This window comes from Geotrypetes seraphini, chromosome 4 (genome assembly GCF_902459505.1).
Source record: "Geotrypetes seraphini chromosome 4, aGeoSer1.1, whole genome shotgun sequence".
NCBI classification, from domain to species: domain Eukaryota; kingdom Metazoa; phylum Chordata; class Amphibia; order Gymnophiona; family Dermophiidae; genus Geotrypetes; species Geotrypetes seraphini.
Window position 1 is genome coordinate 10,937,409 of NC_047087.1, and position 17,949 is coordinate 10,955,357.

Here is a 17,949-nt window from a genome sequence, read left to right on the forward strand (position 1 = left end):
GGACGTTGTGACTTAGATCATGTAAAACATGGTCTAAGTCACAAAAACCCACCTAAAATCACCAGAGAAGCACTGCAAACACATAAAACAGACCCCCACACACACTACCCCAGTGATCACCGACCCCCCCCACCCCCATAAAAATATTAATCACACCTTTAAATTTCAGCCTCCAGACCATCATCGCCTGGCATAGGAAAGCCTAGTCGTCCAGCACAGAGGCAGCTTAAGTCGTCTTGGGGGTGGGTTAGGGACTCATGGAAAGGAGGACCCATGCCCATAAGCCCCTGAAATCACTGCATTGATAATGAAACATGTGCACTCCCCTATACACCCCCAAAACCCTTTTGTACTGGCATATAAGTGGCTCCTGCAGCCATAAGGGCTATTAGGGTGGTAGATAAGTGGGTCTAGGGGATTCTAGAAGTGTTTTTGGGGGGCTGTAGTCAGGAGAAGGCATGGCACCCTTTTTGTGCAGTTCACAGCAGTGCCCTGTAAGGTACCCCACTATTTAGGTGGCATGTCTGGGTGTTCAGTCCATCACTTTGCAGACCCCTCCCACGTCCAACAGGGCTTATCCTAGGCGTTTTGGACTTGGACGAAGAGTTGGACAAAAATGTGGTATAAAGATGGACGATTTAGCAGCTTGGACGATCAGATCAGCAGGACGTATATTAGACGATTTTTGAAACAAAAAAAAGTTGGACATATTTTTCGAAAATGTGTCTTAAGCTGTTTTTTACTTTGGACGACTTGCGAGTTGGACGTAAACGGACTTAGACGTCCCTTTTGATTATGCACCTCTAAGTGGTTTACATTCAGGTATTCAAATGTTTCCCCCTTCATTGCAAAATACCTTGGATCGGGATTCTGCAATCCTAAGCATCAGCCCCCCGCTCTTTCCCGTCCATAGAGCTCTAGGGATTCATGCAAAAAGGCCCCCCCCAACCGTGCCTCCATGTCCCCCCTGCAGGGAAACCCAGAGTGTGCTGGGACAGTTATTAGAAGTGTTTTCAGGCTCCTGCTGCTCTGTACGACTTGAGGCGTGCAATATTTACGCAGCGAGAACAAAGGCTTCATAATCTATACACAGCACACGACAATGAGAGGGATAAAGAGTCTGCTAACAGAGGAAAAGCAATTTCTCTAATTCTGCTAATTTCAGTTCCAGCACAATTAAGAGTGGCTCAGATAATGCAGTGAAAGAATCAGCGGAGAACAAATCATTCTTCCTCTCCTTGTAAATGAAACATCCTTTGGCTAATTTCTTCCTTCACGCCTGCACAGCTCCTGGATGTCTGATAAAATTAACCCCTTTTCCTGTCTGATACTGGCAGGCGCAGGATGCCAGCCCTGCTGTTAGACCTGGACACCAATCCTTCTCCCTTCTGATACTCTGGTCCTCTTCACAGATACACAAAGTCTAACAAAAATAAAATTCATTTTGACGAGTCTGTATGAAGGTTTCAAAAGTAAAAGGGAGAAGATTCATAAAGATGACTAGAAGGCTGATTTACCAAGTTGTGTTAGGTGCTAACCAGAAGAAGCTAAGAATAGTCTTACTGGGTCAGACCAATGGTCCATCAGGCCCAGTAGCCCGTCCTCACGGTGGCCAATCCAGGTCACTAGTACCTGGACAAAACCCAAAGAATAGCAACTTACCATCCAGAATCTCAGGCATGGGTCTGCGTGCTATATTATATTATATTAATAATATTTTGTGACTCCTTGCATTGATGCAGCTTGTATGTATCTTTCCTTAACATTTATTGTACTTTTATATACTAAAATCAATAAAAAATTTTGAACTAAAAAAAAAAAAAGAATAGGAAGATTCCGGAGTCCCAGAGAGTAACAAGATTCTAGAATCCCAGACAGTAGCAACATTCCATACAGAATCTCATAGAATAGCAAGATTCCAGAATCCCAAAGAGTAGCAACATTCCAAAGAGAATCTCAAAGAATAGCAAGATTCCGGAATCCCAGAGAGTAGCAACATTCCATACAGAATCTCAAAGAATAGCAAGATTCCGGAATCCCAGAGAGTAACAAGATTCTAGAATCCCAAAGAGTAGCAACATTCCATCCAGAATCTCAAAAAATAGCAAGATTCCAGAATCCCAGAGAGTAACAAGATTCTAGAATCCCAAAGAGTAGCAACATTCCATACAGAATCTCAAAGAATAGCAAGATTCCAGAATCCCAGAGAGTAACAAGATTCTAGAATCCCAAGGAGTAGCAACATTCCATCCAGAATCCCAAAGAATAGCAAGATTCCAGAATCTCAAAGAGTAGCAAAATTCCATACAGAATCTCAAAGAATAACAAGATTCCAGAATCCCAGAGAGTAACAAGATTCTAGAATCCCAAGGAGTAGCAAAATTCTATACAGAATCTCAAAGAATAGCAAGATTCCGGAATTCCAAAGAGTAACAAGATTCTAGAATCCCAAAGAGTAGCAACATTCCATACAGAATCTCAAAGAATAGCAAGATTCCAGAATCCCAGAGAGTAACAAGATTCTAGAATCCCAAAGAGTAGCAACATTCCATACAGAATCTCAAAGAATAGCAAGATTCCAGAATCCCAGAGAGTAACAAGATTCTAGAATCCCAAGGAGTAGCAACATTCCATACAGAATCTCAAAGAATAGCAAGATTCCAGAATCCCAAAGAGTAGCAACATTCCATACAGAATCTCAAAGAATAGCAAGATTCCAGAATCCCAGAGAGTAACAAGATTCTAGAATCCCAAGGAATAGCAACATTCCATACAGAATCTCAAAGAATAGCAAGATTCCAGAATCTCAAAGAGTAGCAAAATTCCATACAGAATCTCAAAGAATAACAAGATTCCAGAATCCCAGAGAGTAACAAGATTCTAGAATCCCAAGGAGTAGCAAAATTCTATACAGAATCTCAAAGAATAGCAAGATTCCGGAATTCCAAAGAGTAACAAGATTCTAGAATCCCAAGGAGTAGCAACATTCCATGCTACCCATCCAGGGCAAGAGGTGGATTCCCCTTTGTCTTTCTCAATAACAGACTAAGGACTTTTCCTCAACTCCCCTCTCCGAAACTCAAGCTCCCTCCAACTTTTCCGTAAGCATCTGAAAACTTGGCTATTCTCAAAAATGTAACACTTCCTCCCTCTCCAGTATCTTACACCCATCTAAATCTTCTTTACACTTAATCCTTTAACCCTCCATTGGAGTTCCTTTCCATCCCAACTCCTGTAAACCGTGCCGAGCTCTACGACTGCAGAGATGGTGCGGTATATAAACCTAAGGTTTAGTTTAGTTTCCTCCAGGAACTTGTCCAAACTTTTCTTAAAACCAGCTACGCTATCCGCTCTTATCACATCCTCTGGCACGCGTTCCAGAACTTAATCTCTGAGTGAAAAAAATTTCCTCCTATTGGTTTTAAAAGTATTTCTCTGTAACTTCATCGAGTGTCCCCTAGTCTTTGTAATTTTTGACGGAGTGAGAAATCGATCCACTTGTTCCCGTTCTACTCCACTCAGGGTTTTGTAGACTTTAATCCTATCTCCCCTCAGCCGTATCTTTTCCAAGCTGAAGAGCCCTAACCGTTTTAGTCTTTCCTCATACGAGAGGAGTTCCATCCCCTTTATCATCTTGGTTGCGTAGCCAGGTTTTGTCATCAGCGGGAGCAGACGTTTAGCACAACAGACGCCAGTGCAAGGCTGAAGGGTTAATCCTGAAGGGCACCAGTTCATGCAAAATCGGATTGGTGGCACAGCCCCTCCCCTTGCATCCCACTAACAGGCATTTAAATGCTGCTTGAAATGGTGAACCGTGGTACGTGCTCAAGCATCTTGCAGTAACTGCTAAATTAGTATGCCGACTATGCACTAGAAAAATATTTGTAGTTCTCCTTGGAGGGGGCGTGTTGGGGGAGAGTGGACATCGCTAGGCCAATCTGTTAGCCCAGCTGCATTATCATGTTTTAACCCCACAGCGCAGGAATACCGCTCGAGTCTTTACTGGCTATAAAATGTGCTCGATTCTATATAGGTCGCCTAAAAAATCAGTGAGGACTAGAGAAACATAAGCGCAATTAGAGTATCGTGCTTAGGCGACACTAAGCAATCTATTTATTTATTCCATTTTCTATACTGTTCTCCCAGAGGAGCTCCCAGAGGAGCTCAGTTTACATGAATTTATTCAGGTACTCAAGTATTTTTCCCTGTCTGTCCTGGTGGGCTCACAATCTAGCTAATGCACCTGGGGAAATGGGGGGATTAAGTGACTTGCCCAGGGTCACAGGGAGGGTTTGAACCCACCACCTCAGGGTTGATTTAACCACTGCACCACTCTAGGAATCAAAATGCAGTAAAAGTCAGCCAGGTCTAGGACAATGAAGCCATTGTGACATCACTGATGAGGTTGGCTCTGATTGGTGGAATGAGGCATCATGACATCAGGGAAAGGGATTGGGACTTGTATACCGCCTTTTTGTAGTTTTATAACCACATTCAAAGCGGTTTACATTCAGGTACTTCAAGCATTTTCCCTGTCTGTCCTGGTGGGCTCCCACTCTATCTAATGTACCTGGGGCAATGGGGGGATTAAGTGACTTGACCAGGGTCACAAGGAGCAGCGGGGGTTTGAACCCACAACCCCAGGGTTCTGAGGCTGTAGCTTTAACCACTGCACCACTCTAGAAATCATAGTGTAGTAAAAGTGAGCCAAGTATAGGACAATTCAGCCATTGTGACATCACTGATGAGGTTGGCTCTTATTGGTGGACTGAGGCATTATGACATCACAATACCAGCTCTGGTTATCAGAGGTTGAAACTCTTCACCATTTATTCTCCCAGGGGAGCTCAGAATGATTTACATGAAATTTATTCAGATACTCAAGTATTTTTCCCTGTCTGTCCCAGCGGGCTGACAATCTATCTAACGCACCTGGGGCAAGGGGGGGGATTCAGTGACTTGCACAGGGTCACAAGGAGCAGCGTGGGATTGAACCCACAACCTCAGGGCGCTGAGGCTGTAGCTTTAACCACTGTGCCACACTCTCCCCTTTGTTGCGCAGTGCTGCGTGCGTCTGGTTAGTAGTACTGTCAATTAAGAGGTGTTGCATGCCAATTATCGGAGCCAGTTTAGACCGTTAATCAAGTCAGGCACCTACATCGGCAAGCCAACGCAGGTGCTTTATTTAGGTGCAATTTACAGAATTTGGGGGTCAAGGTTGATGTAGTGATTTTTTTTAAAGGGTGGCACGGGAAGAGCAACATCAGCACATGGCCATTAATGTAAAAAAAATGCATTCAGTGTGTGAGAAAAAGCCATGCACGGCTGTGCTAAGGTCACGTTTTACCTCGGCTTAGGAAAAAGAGGTAAGAGATCAGCTCCAAGAAAAAGCCAGCAGTGTAAAAAAAAATCACCTTTATAAAATGGAAAAAGCACATTAGCTATTCAGAAAGGAAATTTTTATACATTTCAAGATGTGGGGAGGCCATTAACAAATTATTGCAATGAATAAGTATTATTTTTCCTGATTTGTACAAATGAAAGAATGGGGTGGGGAGAGGGGGGATTTTATTATATGGTATAAGCGTTATGAGATGTTGAAAGGGTGGGAGGGAAAGGGATAATTCTATTTAATATAAGAATTGTAGAATTTCAAGTGATATATTTAAGTTAAAATGGTTGATACCTTTTGATGCACTTGATGTAAGTTAGAAAAATGAATAAAGAATTACAAAAAAAAAAAATTTTTAAAATTTTTTTTGAAAAATTTTTATTATTTTAAAAACTACAACAATGTAGTACATTTGATTGAATGCAGAAAATATTACAGAGATTACACCGTTTTATACAATTTGTATATAGTGCCATAGCTTTACCCACCCACCCTTCTATCAATTATTAATAATACAAGACAATTTTATTTATTAAAATCAATTTCTCAGTCACCTCTCCCTCCCCCACCCCGGATGTGTAAGGAAAAACTTAGAAGAAAAGTACAGAAACCATTAATGTGAAGCAGCAAATAAAGCCAATGGACTCCAAACTTTGTTAAATGAAACACTGGACCCCAAATATTCTGCATTCATTCTCTCATATTTCTATGTATTACATACATTTGTCCACCAAAATGTGTAGTTTAATCTATCGTGGCTTTTCCAAGTTTTCGTGATCAACTGAACAGCTATTCCAGTCTAAACCAGGAAAAGACGGCTTTTATATTGATCAAGGGGAGGTTTAATGTGTAACATAGTACCACAAATTATGGCTTCATATGTCAAGGGAATATCCGATTCTAAAACAATATTTATGTGTCCCCAAATTGACTTCCAGAAACTAAATATCAGTGGACAAAAAAATAACAGATGATCTAAAGTCCCTATTTCAGTTTCAAGTTTATTCAAAGATTTTTTAAACCGCTTAATCAGGTTTCTAAGCGGTGTACAATGTAAAATTTACATAAAAACATATTAAAACTGGGGATACTGGATAAAATCTGTGTCATAATCAAGCACTGATAAGACGTATAGACCTACTTCAGACAATAGGAAAAAAGGGGAAGAACCACAATCGTAAAAGAGAAGTGAAACAAAAAGGGGTGAAAAGTAATCATTTTAATTTTTGTCCTTAAGAGGCCAGTTGTTGTCCAAAGGCATCCTGGAACAAGAATGTTTTTAATTTTGCATTAAACTGTTTTATTTCGGATTCACTGCGCAAATGGTTTGGCAGCGAATTCCAGAGGGTCGGGGCAGTGACGGCAAAATTATTGGAGCGCAACGTATTAATCAATTTTAAAAGAAGGTATAACGAGAAGATTCTGAGATGTTGAACAAAGAGATTTTAAAGTATTATAGGGAATTAAAAGTCTGTTAATGAACTCTGGTTGATTGTTTAATTTTGTTCTAAATGTTAAGATTTTGAAACTTATTCTATGTTCGACTGGTAACCAATGTGCACTGATTAGAAGAGGTGAAACATGACAGCATGACAGTGCCACATTAACATCTTGTTGATGTAAGAATTAAAAAGCAGAAAAGTGAACTCATGCTACAAAATCAAAGGTCTACATGGACGAATTCTTCCTACGTTACATAGTACATGAAATTTTGTGATGGGTCCTCAGTTTACACAGCTCGATTATCAGGCCCAGCCTGTAACATCGAGATGAGAGTTGTATTAATCCAAACGGGTTATTCAAGCATGAAACACCCCTGGGTCCAGCTTAATAGTGAATAAAGTGCAAAATCACACAACTAAAATTAAGTCACCATTTCTCTCTCTAATATACTACTATGTAATGTGTTATTGCTACAGAAGTCCAAAAACCAATTTGAGGTTCAACTTCCAAAAATCTTCCTCTAGTATCCAAAGGTAATGAATAAAACAGTTCAGAAATATGTCTTGTCAGATGGTTTTCGAAAAGATAAACCAGTTCAAACAGTATCCTAGACTTATTTTGGGGGTTTTTGTTTTCCTATTAGGGAGGATAATGGAAGACAAGTATAGATGCCACATTCTGCCCACTTAGAAGTTAAAATGTGTTTTCCTATACTAAATTTATTCTGCTTAAGGAAAAGTACTTGCAGCCAGATAACATAACATATAACATTAGTCTTTAAGCCCATTCCATTAACGGGTGCTAGAATAGATGTGTGTGTCTGTCTTTCTTTCTCTCTCTCCTTGGCTGCTGTCTGTCTGTCTTTCTATCTTTCTGTCTCTCTCTTTCCTCGGCTGTCTACCACCACACCCCTCGCCTGCTCCCCCTGTCCAGCAGCACCTCTTCCCCGCTCCCCCTGTCCATCAGTAGCCCTTCTCCCTTCCTGTTACCTTCCCCTGTCCAGCAGCACCCCTTCCCTGCTCTCCCTGTCCAGCAGCACCTCTTCCTTGCTCCCCCTGTCCAGCAGCACCTCTTCCCTGCTCCCCCTGTCCAGCAGCAGCCCTTTTCCTTTCCTTTTACCTCCCCTGTGTCCAGCAGCACCCCTTCCCTGCTCTCCCTGTCCAGCAGCACCTCTTCCTTGCTTCCCCTGTCCAGCAGCACCTCTTCCCTGCTCCCCCTGTCCAGCAGCAGCCCTTCTCCCTTCCTTTTACCTCCCCCTGTCCCTGTATTTCTCTGTTGCGCCATGCCTGCCTGTCTCTCCATGGCCCCCTTCTGTTCCCCCCTCCTAGAGCCAAGCATGATTGCTGTCTGCCCCCCAGCATAAACCTCCCTCAAAGCAGCCCCCTTTCCCTCTCCCCCTCCACTTCTTACCAGCACACCTCACAGCACCTGCACGACACCCTCCTGCCTCTGTAGAGACAATCCGCTGCACGTTCCACAAGCCACCCCACGCGCCACAAATGGAATTCGGCACGGAGGCACCCATCACGGTGGCAGAGATCATGGCATCCTAAGTGCGCATGCGTGCTTAGGGTTTTATTATAGAGGATAAAATGCACTTGTATACCGCAAATACCATTAAGTTCTATGCGGTTCACAAAGACTATAATGAATAAACATCCTATATCTAACTTAGAAAAATTTCTTTAAAAGATACGTCTTTAAGGCACGTTGAAATTGCTGGTACGAATTTAAGATTTTTTTTTTTTTAATTTCTTTATTGATATTTTGAACTTGACAATGTATACATTTGAAAAATCGAAAAACAAAAAACAAAAAAACAACTATGTGAGTTAAATCCCTTATCCATGAGGCTGCTTGAAAAGATAGCAAACGATCCTGAAATTTCTCATATTTACAACCCTTTACAGAATGTGGGCTAGATCGCTGAATGATTTCATTTTTCCTTTTTGTAATGTTTATGTTGATGGTTGTAATTAGATATTATTGAGTTTATTATATTAAATTATAACTTTTGGTGGAATTCTTTATGCCATATCTATAAAATGGAAAGATTTATTGTTTTAAAAAGGGGATACTTTAAGAAAATTCAGGCTGTGTGGAAACCATTAACAAAATATTGTAAGGATTAAGTGAAATTATTTCCCTTTTAATTATCAGTTCAGGATATAGGGAGGGGGGTATTTTTATTATTACATATATTATATAATAATGGAAGATATGGATGAGAGGGAAGGGAAAGGGATAAAAATTTATATAATGTACCAATGATTGTTTATAAGTGATATATTTATTGTTACTGTGAATGACTATATTTTACACTTAATGTAATTTTGAAAATGAATAAAGAATATTTAAAAAAAAAGAGTTTGTTATATAATTTGTAACAAATGAATAAAAAAATAAATTAAAAAAAAAACAAACCAGTTCATAACGTCTAAGAAACAGGTACTTATCCTTGCAACGCGAGAGCATCACGTGAGACACATTCAGCCAATCGTTCTTGCTGCAATACTGAAGCTCTATGGGGCTCCGTTTCGGAGGATCACTCCTCCTTCCTGTGGAGCAGTAGCACTGAACTGGTGGGAGTGAAGAGGAGAGCGAACTCAGGCAAAAGGCAGTAGAAACTCAAATGAAAACAGTTTGGCGAAAAGGGCGAACAGAATGCTAAGAATGATTAAGAAGGGGATCATGAACAGATCGGAGGTTATCATGCCACTGTACCGGCTATGGTGCGCCCTCACCTGGAGTACTGCGTCTAGCACTGGTCGCCATACATGAAGAAGGACACGGTACTACTCGAAAGGGTCCAGAGAAGAGCAACTAAAATGGTTAAGGGGCTGGAGGAGCTGCCGTACAGTGAAAGATTAGAGAAACTGGGCCTCTTCTCCCTCAAACAGAGGAGATTGAGAGGGGACATGATCGAAACATTTAAAATACTAAAGGGAATAGATTTAGTAGATAAAGACAGGTTGTTCACCCTCTCCAAAGTAGAGAGAACAAGAGGGCACTCTCTAAAGTTGAAAGGGGATAGATTCCGTATAAACGTAAGGAAGTTCTTCTTCACCCAGAGAGTGGTAGAAAACTGGAACGCTCTTCCGGAGGATGTTATAGGGGAAAACACCCTCCAGGGATTCAAGACACAGTTGGACAAGTTCCTGCTACACAGGTGAGGCTGGACTCATTTAGAGCACTGGTCTTTGACCTAAGGGCTGTTGCGTGAGCAGGCAAGATGGACCACTGGTCTGGCCCAGCAACGGCAATTCTTATGCACTTATGAAAATGGCGCTGCGGCGTGGAAACGCCCATTGCTGTCAATGTTGACGTCATTACACATAAAATGAAAGGGAACAAAGCTAAGTGCTATTTATGCTACTCAGTAGAATTTTGAACGCAATAGGTTGTAACATATGAAAAAAAGAAGAAAGATATAAGAAAAGAATATTTTCAATACCGCCAATTATCGATCATACAATATAGTTATTAAAAGCAAAAGACTGTGGGTACAAATCATGTATAAAATTAAAAAAATCGGAAACAAAACCCCACCCTGAAGACACAAGACCAGTGATGACGTTCCAAGCCCCATTTAAGTGTTTCTGCTTTTAATATTATTAAACACTTGGGCGTTTGAGGTCTGTCCTCAGTTAGCTTAGCGGTAGATACAGAACCTTAAGCATTATCAATCCACCATTGGCAAATCCGCATCAATTTACCTTATTGGTTTTGGGGGGATATTTGGCATTTTTCATTAATTATTTTGATGTAACAACTTAAAAGGCTGCAAAGTGAACTCCTGCTACAAAATCAAAAGTTCCCAAGGTTGTTTTTTTCACCAAGTTTTATTTAAAATTTCTATCCTGCACCAAGAGTCATATCCTTCTGGGTGGCTTGCAGTCTAAGAGCCTGTTTTACAAAGCCACGCTAGCGGCTGCTGCGCGGTAATGGCCCCGAAGCCCATAGAGATTTAAAGGGCTTCGGGGCTGTTGCCGTGTGGCTTTGTAAAACAGGCCCTGAGTATTTTACATAGTCTAAAAGAGAAAAAAAAATACAATAATCAAAATAAATTGAACTATAAAGTTTCAATCAAAAGCAACAAAAAACATCTAATTTGTATTTATTTAGTCTGTTGTCTCCAGGGTTCTCTCCATACCAAACCACCACTAATTAGTAATAAACCTGAAAATCGTATTAAAAATAACATTAACTTCAAAATAAACATTACTTCCAATTTAACTTCAGAATTAAAACTGAAGTAAAGCAAATGTCTGAAACTTCACCTCCGTTTACATTTCAGAGATGTCTGGCCAGAGGTCCCTTCCTTATTGTCTCCCTGGACCTTGGGCGCCCTCTTCCACAGGACCCCCAGACCTGGGCCCCTGGATGATAATTAAGACCAAGAACATTATAAAGCCTCTGTATTGCTCCAATGTGCGACCTCGCCTTGAGTATTGCATTCAATTTTGGTCACTGTATCTCAAAAAAGATATAGCGGAAACAGAAAAGGTCAAAAGAAGAGCGGCCAAGATGATAAAGGAGATAGAATTCCTCTCAAATGAAAACACTCCTATCAGAGAAGTCAACATTGACCAATCACGTCTTCCCGATGGAGGCACGTGTGAAATTCAAGTTTGGTTGTTTTTGCTTCAAGGTACTTTATGGCTTAGCCCCTAAATATATAACAGACCTTTCTCTTTCACAGCCAGAGGTCCCTTCCTTAAGTCTCCCTGGACCTTGGGCGCCCTCTTCCACAGGACCCCCAGACCTGGGCCCCTGGATGATAATTAAGACCAAGAACATTATAAAGCCTCTGTATTGCTCCAATATGCGACCTCGCCTTGAGTATTGCGTTCAGTTTTGGTCACCGTATCTCAAAAAAGATATAGCAGAAACAGAAAAGGTCAAAAGAAGAGCGGCCAAGATGATAAAGGAGATAGAATTCCTCTCAAATGAAAAAACTCCTATCAGAGAAGTCAGCATTGACCAATCACGTCTTCCCTCCATGTGCTGCAATACACCTTCCACCTTCATCACACGGCTGCAGGAAGTCCAGGATCTATCGGTTTTCTAAAACTCCCATAAAAAATCATTTTGGGATTTCTTGTCTTGCTTTTCCTCTCAATACAGGAGGTTCACAGGAACCAGCTCAGTCTGCATGAAGCATAAATAAACCACGTGTCTGGAAACAAATCCCCAGGAAGATAGTTGGCTCTGCTCCCATCCCTTTTGACCTCCTTCAAGACCCTGGTCAACAGTTCTTCCTCAACTACCTCGGTACTTGGATTTCTTCTTTGTTCTTTCAATTGCTTGACCATCCTGCTACTTAATTCTGCTGAATTAGCAGTTAAAAATAAAACAAAGCACAGTTAAGATACTGTACTGGCCTCAGAAAATACAACACATCTTAAACATCAACAGAATTAACATTTATGATCTTAGAGTTACCAGACATCTGGATTTTTAGAGGACATGTCTGGGTGTCCAGATGGTTTCCTGGACTGGAGGGAGTTTGTCTGGGTTTTGAACTCACTCTCTCTAGTCCAGACCCTACCCTAGACTCAGGAATGGTTCTCGGAGTCTCTCCTGTCCTCAGTAGCTCGTCCGATGCTTCAATTTCAAAACTTCGGGCAGCCGGCAGCATTAGCAATATAATCCTTGCTGCCGTTGTCCTGCCCTTTAAGTCTTCACTCTGCAGCGTCCCGCCTACACGGAAATAGGAAAAGTGCAGAGTGAAGGCTTTCAAGGCAGGTTGACGGCAACAGGATCATGATTTTAACACTGCCGGCTGCCCAGAGTTTTGAAATTGCAGAGCCAGAGGTGGTGCTGGGGGCAGGAGAGACTCGGAGAACCATATCCAACTCCAGGGTGGCCTGGGGGGGGGGGCTGGAGAAAAAGAGAGAGGTTGAGCTTGGGGGTGGGGCAGTTTAGTGGCGAGAATAGCGGGATGCAGAGGCAGAGCAGGGCACTGTGGGTGAGGTGGAGTGAGGCATGGGCAGAGTCAGGGGTGGGGTCAATCATCCTCTTTTTGGCTTAACCAATATGGTAGCTCTAATCTTGACATACATAATAAGCCATGTTTGCACTTAGCAGAGTGGCTCACTCCTATTTTTTTTTTTTTTTTTGGGGGGGGTTCTCTGCACTAAGGCTACTACCCAATATTAAGAGGATTTTAGAACAAGGGGGAAAAAATCAAGTGCATTCCTGTGCTAGATATTAACATGGCCAGCATTTAAACTAATATAAATAATCAAATTAATCATTTATTCCAAATGCAGTTAGCACAGTTTCTTTCTTCCCCCTGGGCACTGAATCTTTGTTATAGTCACTGAGAAGTAAATACTGAAGTGCAGGAGTTATAGGGTCACCTGAGGTGAAACACAGCACTTCATTTTCATAACCCTTTAAATATACTAGTCAAAAATGCCCCTAGTGGTCTAGGGGACATCAAAGCACTTCCCTTCCTCCAAGGCAATCTGTGGTAGCCCAGGTGAGTCCTGAAGCCCCCTTCCCTAACCAAATCCAAGGTAGCCAAAGTGGGCCCCAAAGCCCTCCTTCACAATCCAATCGCAACCCCTATTCCTAACTGAAATTCCCTCCCTCCTGCCTTCAGCACAGCCATCTTAGCTCCTACCTTCAGCACTGCTGGCAGTCAAGTACCACCATTTTCTAAGATGGTGGCATCAAAAGCAGGAGTGAATGGATATCGCTCCTGCCTCCTGATGAGGTGAGTTAGGGGTGGGGCAAGGGGGGTTTGAATTAAACTCTAAACCCCTTCCTCTTCCAAAACAAACTCTGCATATCTGCTCTCTCCCTTTCTCTCTCTGAATTCCCCTGTCCTAGCTGCTTTGCATAAGCTTCCTGTTAAATATCAATTTGCAATGACCGTTCTTACTTTTACCTTTAATCTATTCCTGCTCTAGCTCCTCCCAACCTCTTCTCTTTGCTCCTGTTGGCTCCTTGGTGTACCTTGCACTCAATCTAAAAAGTTGACCCTAGTTGTTCCAAAGAAGAAACGAAAATCCAACACAAGAAGTAAATTGTGAAGAGGACCCAACATGGTCCGTGTTCCGACCTTAACATCTTCCTTAGGGGTCCCGAGTGGTCTCTTCAAGAGGTTCATGGATGAAACGACTAATATCCAGCGTCAAGTGCTTTCTCCTAGCGTTCCTGTTTCAAAATTTAAAGTTGTGGATGTTTTCTCATTTTTCAAGTTGTTGATTATTTTATTGACACAATAAAGTCTACATCAGTCTTCTTGTGTTGTACCTTGCACCCACCCAAGCCTCCCCTCTTTACAGGGCTTTTTTGTCACACACATTCCTGCACGTCAAGCTTCTGCTGGACATCCCAAATGTCCTTTGAGTTTTCAAAACTAAACTACAAATTGACTTATTCTATGACGTCTTACTTGAATTCTTCCATGTTCAGAGTTTGATTCCCTTTATGTCCATTCTGTGTTTCCGTAGATTTGGTATTGATATCCACAGGGCTGGAGCGAGCATCAAACAGCCTAGGTGAACATTCAGCCTTATACCTCTCCTCAGTTAGCTTTCAGGTCCCTAATCTGCTCGGCTCTCCAGATGTCAGGCTTTGAACTCTAAGACTATTTCAAAAATGGCCGCCTTTCTGGAGGTAAAAGGATTCATTGATTGTTCTTTGAGTATATGGTGCTGTTGGGATTTATTGTTTTGCATTGATAGCAGATAATCTTTTCTGCCTAGTTGTTAAGCCAGCCAAGGGCATTTACGCTAACATTTTATTTGACATAACACGTCAAATAAAATATGTCTAAGTGGTTTACAAAACTAAAAAAAATATAAAATTAAGAGAAGGGAAAAAAGTCAGATACAGAAGGACGCCTAAGATACAGTAAATAACTTATTTTAATTAAAAAGATACTATTCAATAGATTACACTAAGACATAAAAGGAAGATAGATAGTGAAAAGAACACAGCGCTATAACCCTGACGCTGCTTCATGACTAAGAGGTTAACAATTGAAAAACATTCATAATAATTCATAGACAATATATTTACAAAATGCATTCATGTTACATTGCAATTACATAGTAACATCCTCCTCTTTAAAAAGTGACAAATAAGTTTCAAGTTTCAAGTTTTATTAAGGTTTGTTGTGTACGCAATATCTAATACTTCAATGCGTAGAACATTTTAAAATAGGGGACAAAACAGAACAGTTTTATACAATTAAAAACAAAATGTATATGTACGAAAAGGTAAGAGGAATGAACTACAATCTTTAAAGAAAGAGAAGAAACATTTAGGGAAAAACACATATGGTGGGTAACACAAAAGAAAAAGAGATATAAGGCAGAAATAATCATAGAAAGAAAGAAGATGAATTTACGACCCGCCATAGGTCTAATTAGAATCTAAAAGATTTAATGATTGATAGGTTGTACTATCTATATTTCAAATGCATCATCCTTAAACAGGAAACTCAATAAAGTTACACAATTCTCATTAAATATGGCTCCTAAATAGTTAAAAAAAAGCCTCCACAAACAATTGTGTCTTCAACATCTTTCTAAATTGTGAATGGTCAGATGGTTCAAATATGTCCTGGGCTGTATCGAGGCAGAAGAAGATCTCTTTTTTCTTAAAGGACCCACGGCAACCAGAGGGCATCCGTTGAGAATCAGGGGAGGGAACTTCCATGGCGACACCAGAAAATATTTCTTCACCGAAAGGGTGGTTGATTGCTGGAATAATCTTCCGCAACAGGTAATTGAGGCCAGCAGTGTGCCAGACTTTAAGAAAAGATGGGATTGACATGTGGGATCACTTCATGGGCGTAGTTAGAGGATGGGTCATTAGTGTGGGCAGACTAGATGGGTCGTGGCCCTTTTCTGCCATCATTTTCTATGTTTCTATATCCTCGGGATACCAGGGAGCGAATTCCAAAATTTTACCCCTGCTACGGACAACATTGTCGCTCTGGATTTTGAATACCGAACAGTTTTCTCCGGCATGGAAATCAATCTCATAGTACCCTCAGACCTTAGGTTCCTCCTCGGTTGATATACCTCCCATAGAGACTGAAGGTTCAAGGGAACAGATCCACTGATAACAGCAGTGTAGCTGTTTTAGCACAGGGGTTCTATGTTCTGTGTGTGAGATTTCCAACATCAACCTCGATGCCTTATATCTAATCTTGGTCATTCCTAAATAAAGCATATTACAGTAATCTAGGCCCCAGGTACTTTAGGTAGATTTTGAGCCCGCTGGAACAGATAGGGAAACATGCTTGAGTACCTCAATGTAAAATCTAATCTAATCTTCCATTTGTGTGTCGCTCATTCCTAGTCAGACTCTAGGCGACTTACAGAGTGAAGAAGGTCAAAAGAGGGCCAGAGGGAGGATTAGAGGAAAGGCCTAAATGAGGGAGAGGAGAAGAGTGAAGCACATAGAATCAGTTGTCGAGGGGAAGAGTTTATTCAGCTTCTTCCGGAGTACCGTGTGGTTAGTTTGTTTTCTGAGAGAAGCGTGTAGGTTCAGTTGTCAAAGAGGAAAGTTTTCAACATCTTCCGGAATAAGGTGCGACTAGTTTCTTTTCTGATCACTTCTGGTAAGTCGTTCCAAGTTTTTACGCCCATAAATGTAAACATGGAGTGGAACACTCGCCTGTAATGGAGATTTTTTTTTTTTTATGGAAGGCAGATTTAGTTGTATTCTGTTTGTGATTCTCGTGGAGGTGGACCAGGCTGTTGAGAATAGTAGGGTGAGAGGGTTGACTGAGTTTCCACAGATTATGTGGTGTAAAATGCATGATATTTTGACGTATATCCACAATGGGACGGGTAGCCAGTGCAGTTGTTTGAGGAAGGTTGAGATTGAGTCGTACTTCTTTAAACTGAAGATTAGTCTAACAGCTGTGTTCTGGATGAGCTGCAGTTTGTGAACTAGAGTGGTGTTGATTCTCATGTAAGTGGAGTTTCAACAATCCAACTGGACGATCAGAGTTGGTGAAAGTATGGCTTAATGACAACCACTACCATACCAAGATGGTGAACTGGGCAAAGAGCTATGCAGTCACCAGAGCCCCGATTAACTCCCAGCTCCTCCCTGACTCTCCCTCTAGACCAGTGGTTCCCAACCCTGTCCTGGAGGACCACCAAGCCAGTCGGGTTTTCAGGATAGCCCTAATGAATATGCATGGAGCAGATTTGCATGCCTGACACCTCCATTTTATGCAGATCTCTCTCATGCATATTCATTAGGGCTATCCTGAAAACCCAACTGGCCTGGTGGTCCTCCAGGAGAGGGTTGCGAACCACTGCTCTAGACAGCCCTGGCGCTAGCCAGCAAGTGCCACAGCGGTCACACCAGATATTCAGCAGCACTGTATGGTTAAGTGCTCCTCCTAACCACAACTTAACCAGGAAGGAGCCTTTCCTGCCTGGCAAAAACACACCCCTCCCCGGACTGTAAGCTCTCTGGGGAAAGGGAAGTACATCTCAATGTAACTTACCTTGAGTTCGTACTGAAAAAGGCAGGAGCTAAATCCACGATCAAGACACCCCAATAACTTCAAAAGGAGATAAATGGCTCTCCATAAACAAAGCATGGCGACCACTTATCCAAAAGAAATTCAACGCAAAAAGGGCTGGGGCTGAGGACAAACGCCTTCTCCCTCAATCAAAAAGTTTCCACCACTACCCCTTTTTTATCTGCCAGAATTTTTTTTAAAATGTGACCACTTCCCCACCAGAATTTAAAATTGCGTCCAATGGATGTTCCCGCCAAAATTCAAATTTCCCACCAGAATTCAAATCTGTGACCAACAAACTTTCCCATCACATTTCAAATTTGTGACTAACGAACTTTCTCGCCAAAATTCAAATTCATAACCAAGAGACCTCCTTGTTCTCAATCAGGTCAGCCTATGCACTATATATAAAGGCAAACGGCAGAGCTCCCAGCATACCCTGAAGAAAGCCAGAGCATGATGGCCGAAACATCGGTTCTACCTACCCAGACGCAGCGAGACCCGGAAAACAGCAACAACCAAAATCTCGTCCTTTCGCCAGGGAGAACAGCCGAAGGCGTGAAAGGGCAGCAATTGCCGTGAGAGCACTGGAATAAAACGGCTG

The 17,949-nt window shown here is 41.7% G+C and overlaps 1 protein-coding gene across 6 annotated transcripts in view; it reads right to left on the reverse strand.

Moving 5' to 3' along the window:
• ZFPM1 (zinc finger protein, FOG family member 1) overlaps positions 1–17,949 on the reverse strand; it is a 280,395-nt gene that overhangs the window by 174,646 nt on the left and 87,800 nt on the right. The window contains exon 1 of one of the 6 annotated variants that reach the window (XM_033943692.1): positions 13,908–13,929. The exons of the other annotated variants lie outside the window; for them this stretch is intronic. The gene's annotated coding sequence lies outside the window, so the exon portion shown is untranslated. Of the gene's footprint in view, positions 1–13,907; positions 13,930–17,949 lie in introns of those variants that run through there. 6 annotated transcript variants of the gene reach the window in all.